Raw genomic sequence first — 6,000 nt, 5'->3', positions numbered from 1 at the left:
AAAAGTGAATAAAGGAATTCTGAAAAACCATGCTATTTAAGGCAACCAAGACATAGATATGGAACACCACAACAATTCTTTGAGCTACATGCTGGGGATGCAAGACCTTAAATACGTATTAACTATACTCAAGGATTTTCAGACTGGAGAGCAGTCAGACATTTAAGTACAAAGACTATCTTGATAGTCATGCCTCTCAACTTGCATTCTTTTTTTTTTTTTTAAGAGAGAGAGAGAGAGAGAGACAGCGTGAGCAGGGGAGGATCAGAGAGAGAGGGAGACACAGACTCTGAGACAGGCTCCAGGGTCTGAGCTGGCAGTCAGCAGAGAGCCCGACGCGGGGCTCGAACCCACGAACCGCGAGATCATGACCTAAGCGAAAGTCGGACGCTTAACCGACTAAGCCACCCAGGCGCCCCTTAGCTGTCCTTTTATGGGTCATTCTTCTCAAAGTTTAATTCAATTTTATTGTTTGTTTCAAAGTACCAATTTGTGATTTTGTTGACTTCTATTGTATGTTTGCTTTGTCTTTCATTATTTTTCTTTTTGTTTATCTTTCTCTTCTTTCTACTTTCTTCAGGCATCATTTAGTGGTTTGAAACAAATTCTTGAGCTGCATCCTTCGTCCATTGATTTCATCCTTTTTATTTGCTCTAAAATGTTATGTGAGTATGACCTAGCTAAATCTCTTGAGTTTTTTAAAATTTATTTTTAGTTTACATAAAGTAAAACTAACTGTTATTTGTTGATGAAATGTCTGTTCAAATCTTTTGCCTATTTTTAATTGGGTTGTTTGTTTTATTATTGTTGATTTTTGAAAGTTCTTTATATATTTTGGACATAAGTTCCTTGTCGGATATATGCTTTCCAAATATTTCCCTCGGTCTGTGGCTTTTCTTTTCCTTCTCTTAATGGTGTCCTTTGACAAGCACAAAATATTTTAATTTTAATAAAGACAAATGTATTTTTTTAATGGATCATGCTTTTTGCTGTTGTATCTAAGAACTCTCTGCCAAACTCAAGGTCACAAAGGTTTTCTAGTATATTTTATTCTAGAAGTTTTATAAATTTAGGTTGTACATTTAGTTCTGTGTTTCCTTTTGAGTTAAATTTTGTACAAAGTGTGAAGTATACATTGAGGTTGTTCTCTCCCTCCTCCTTTTTGGCATGTGAATGTGCAATTTTCTAGCATCATCTATTGAAAAAGACTATACCTTTTCCTCGGGTTGCCTTTGCACCATTGCCAAAAATCAGTTTACTGCATTTGTATGAATCTATTTCTGGACGGTATTCTGTTCCATTGTATCCATTCTTTTGCCAGTAAGTCTTAAAATCAGATAGTGTGAAACCTCCCATTTGTTCCTCTCTTTCAAAATTGTTTTGCCTTTTCTAGTCATTTTGCCTTCCCATAAAAAAATCTAAACTCAGGTTGTTGATATCTACAAGACATTGTGCCGTGTTTTTTTGTTGAGATCGAACTGACTCAACAGATCAATATGAAGAGATTTAACATTTTACAACATTGAGGCTTTCGATCCAAGGGTGTGGTGTATCTCTGCATTTATTTAGATGTTATCTAATCTATTAGCCAGTGTTTTTTCATTTTCAGTATAGAGATTCTGAAAGTATTTGATTAGATTTTTACCCAAGTATTTTGGAGGATTACTATTGTAAACAGTGTTCTTCTTTTTAAATTAAAACCAATTTTTAAATGTTCATTTATTTTTGAGAGAGAGAGACAGACAGACAGAATGTGAGCAGGGGAGGGGCAGAGAGAAGGAGACACAGAATCCAAAGTAGGCTCCAGGCTCTTAGCTGTCACTACAGCACAGCTGGAACCCACAAACTGATCATGACCTGAGGCAGAGTCAGCCAATTAACCAACTGAGCCACCCAGATGCCCCTGCAAATGGTGTTTTAAAAATCAACTCCCAGGGGCGCCTGTGTGGCTCAGTTGGTTAAGCATCCAACCTCGGTTCAGGTCATGATCTCACGGTTCATGGGTTCGAGCCCCACGTTGGGCTCTGAGCTAGCTCAGAGCCTGGAGCCTGCTTCGGATTCTGTGTCTCCTCTCTCTCTCTGACCTCCCCTGCTATTGTTGTCTGTCTCTCTCTCTCTCTCAGAAATAAATAAAACATTAAAAAAAATCAGATTCTAATAGTTCATTACTATTACATAGAAATATAATAGATTTTTGTAGATTGACCATGTGACTTTGTTGTTATGGACTGAATATCTCCCCACCCTCCCCTGCCCAGTTCATATGTTGATGCCTTAATACCTAATGTGATGGTATTTGAGATGCGGCCCTCTTGGGCCTTAGGGGTAAATGAGGTCATGGGAGTGAGGCCCTCATGATGATATTGGTGCCCTAATAGTGACAAGAGATACCAGAGACCTTCCTCTCTCTCAAGCCTGCAAAAAGAAGAGGTCATGTGTGCACACAGAGAGAAGGTGGCTGTCTACAAGCCAAGAAGAGCAACCTCAGAATGAAACCCACCTTGCTGGAAGCTTGATCGTAGACTTCTTAGCCTCTAGAGCTGTGAGAAATAAACTTCTGTGATTTCAGCCACCTGGTCTGTGGTATTTTGTTATAGCAACCTGAACAGATTAATACACTTGCTAATCTCATTTCTTAGTTGTAGGAAATGTTTTTGGTAGACTTTCTGGATTTACCTCATAGATGATCATGCAGCCTGTGAATAAAGATAGTTTTCTTTCTCCTTTTTAGGATCAGTAATGGTGACATGCTGAGCCATACTGTAGCTGAGGACAGAAAGAAAAATCAGTAACACTGACTCTGTCTTTATTGAAAAGTTTGATGTTTTGTTCATCATGACTATCTTAATTTTTTCCTTTTTTTAAAAATAAAGCTTATTTATTTATTTTGAGAGAAAGAAAGAGTGTGCCAGCAGGGGAGGGGTGTAGGGAGAGGGAGAGAGAATCCCAAGCAGGCCCTGTGCTGTCAGTAAGGAGCCCGATGCAATCCTCGATCTCACGATCTGAGCTGAAATCAAGAGTTGGACGCTTAACTGACTGAGCCATCCAGGAGCCCGTGCATTAATTTTTATTGAAAAAATATTTACACTAAAATATTATTTATCTTGATTACTGAGTTTTTGGCACCCTCATAAATTTTGTACCTTAGCCAGTACCTAACTTGCCATGCCTGTGCCCTGAACCTTGGCCCACTCTGTTTCAATTAGGAGCCACAGTGCAGGGGTCTGCTTGTCAGAATGGCAGAGCGAAGAAGCCCCTGGGTGGCTCAGTCAGTTGAGCGTCTGACTTTGGCCCACGTCGTGATCTCACAGGTCCTGAGTTTGGGCCCTGCATCCGGCTCTGTGCTGACAGCTCGGAGCCTAGAGCCTCCTTTGGATTCTGTGTGTGTGTTTCTTTTTCTACCCCTCCCCAGCTCACACACACACTCTCTCTCTGTCAAAAATAAATAAAAAAACAAAAAGGGTGGAGTGAGAAGATGGGGCCGTACCGGCATTAGGGATATTGTACCCCCATGTCCCTGGTCTCCAGCCATGGCCTTTGCTCTCTCCGCAGTGGATATGGACTCCGAGCTCCCAGGCTTTCCTAGGAAAGCACAATGGACCAGTATGGTGCGCGCCCCCACCCCGCCTACAGAGCCATTCTCCCTTGTGGCACAGGCAGCATTTGCACTGGTTCAATGAATAACATTGGTAAGTGACTGGCACACCGTTCTCCATTTTGGTAATAACACTTGCTATTATCTTTATTTTTACAGGCCCCTTCACTCAGATATTATTCCTGGTTTGTCCCTGCTGTTATGGGAAAGTCAGAACCATGAGCAGTTTTGTTGTTGTTGTCTCCTTCTCCCATCACACGAGGTGAGTCAGCATCCGTGTTCCGGTCGGGGCTCCCTGGACTCCTGCTCACCAGCAGCCGTGGACAGTCTGCGATTTCAGTCCTCTTTGAGGTGTGCAAAACATGTAATTGTCTTTCATTTTTGCTTCTTAACTTCCAAGCTATCCTTCAGCAGGCAACTCAGTTTAGACACCTTGGGGTAAATTCAGGCACATCAGTGATTTCTGTTGACTTTAGAATGATCAGATCTACATCCAGTTTAAAACCATTTCTGGGGGCGCCTGGGTGGCTCAGTCAGTAAGCGCCAGACTCCAGCTCAGGTCATGATCTCATAGTTCATGGGTTCGAGCCCCACATCAGGCTCTGGGCTGACAGCTCAGAGTCTGGAGCCTGCTTTGAATTCTGTGTCTCACTCAGTCTCTCTCTCTCTGCCCCTCCCCCACTTGTATGCAAGTGCACTCTCTCTCTCTCTCTCTCAAAAATAAATAACCATTAAAAAATAAAAAAACATTTCTGATTTCTTCTCTTCCTTGCTCTGGTTCTCTTCCAATGCAAGGGTCACTGGGGCAACCACAGCCGGGCAAAATTGGTAAGAGGGGGCAACATGCTCCAATCTCTCTTGAGTCTTGTTCATATGTTGCCAGAGCTGCTGCCGTCCCCAGGGTCTTACCTCTCATCACAGGTACTGTCTCAGGGTTGCTATGTCCAAGGCACCATTGGTTCCCTGGTACAAGTGATTCCCACGGAGGACACTCTTCCTCCCTCCCTCCCGTGACCCATCCGTGGGCATCTCTGTCGTGCACTCTTTCTGCCTCAGCAGGTGGCTTCCTGTAGACGGCACACAGGACTACTCTCCCAGCCTGGGGCTGCCGCTCTCAAATCGTGCCGCCTCTTAGAACTTTCTTGTATTTATTTCCCTTCTTCCCCTCCCTCTCCCACAAACTCTCCCCCTACCTTTCTAGACAAAGTGGGGCATGAGATGGGCAAACTCCATCACCGCTTCTCTTTCTTCTAAAACTGTTTCTACCTCCCCCTTTCCAGAGCCCATTTACCCTTCCTTCCCTGGACAAAGGAGGAAGATAGTTTGGCCTCTTCAGGAGTCTGTACAAATTAGTTAATCAGGCAACGGGGACGGTGCTCTTTGAACTTTATGTGTAAAAGACCAGGTCTTGGCTTTGGTAATGGGCTCTGTTCATAGCAATCAGTTCACTTCCAGAAGAACATATGGATGTTTCTTTGGGTCGGTGTGTGTGTGTGTGTGGGGAGAGTGACAAGCAATGAGTGGCCCCAAGGGAGCCGATGGGAGCATGTGTCGTTAATATTTCTGTGGCTTCTCTTAGGAGGCATGGGTTATTTTATTATCTTCAATTCAAATGAGATAATACTTGCAAAGGAAGCCCTGAGCACAGTGCTTGGCATTTGGTCTTCATGAAGGCGGGCTAATTTACAGAAATACTAATTTGAAGTTTGCTCTCATTATTACATCAGGTCTGGAAAGAAGGAAGATGTTTTTGGTTCCCTCATTCCAAGAAGCTAGCAGAGCCTCCAGGATCTGAGCTCCTTTCCCTCAGGGAGTCATTACTCTCTTTTGCGCTTCGAGGCCAAGCAACACAGTCACTAAGGATCTGGACAAAGCCCTCCGCTCAACTAATTGTTGGGAATCCAGCCTCAATAAGATACGATAAGGCAGGAAGTTGAGGAGGTGGAAGGGCCAAGGTAACCTTTTGTTCTGTTATACTTGGGCCTTTTGCACAGAACCAGTAAGGTGGGGACACGCAGGGGCTGAACTCTGTATCACAGCTCTGTAGCGTAAGCGGAAAAGCCCCAGGCCCAGGTTGGCTTAGACACGACAGCGCTAACCACTTTCTGGAGGGACTCTCTGGCCTTGGCCAGTTAATGTCTCAGTACAAGTGAGCCAGATATACCAAAGGGCAGGGGACCCTTCCTTGGGTTTTCTGGACTGAGTGAGCTGTGTCATTAGGCGAGAGGGGAGGGAGCAAGGCCCCTAAGGACATCCTTCCCGAGGCAGAGCCTGCTCAGGGATACCATCTTTTGCTTCGCTTCTCACAGCCGTTAAAATCCATTTGTCAACTTTTTATGGCCTTCTTTTGTTTACCAGGGACTTTTCACACCTTTGAGAAACCGTTATTTCACAAACGGGGAGTG

The sequence above is a fragment of the Crocuta crocuta genome, unplaced genomic scaffold (assembly GCF_008692635.1).
Source record: "Crocuta crocuta isolate KB4526 unplaced genomic scaffold, BGI_CrCroc_1.0 scaffold85, whole genome shotgun sequence".
Taxonomy (NCBI): Eukaryota; Metazoa; Chordata; class Mammalia; order Carnivora; family Hyaenidae; genus Crocuta; species Crocuta crocuta.
This window is presented reverse-complemented; position numbering follows the sequence as displayed.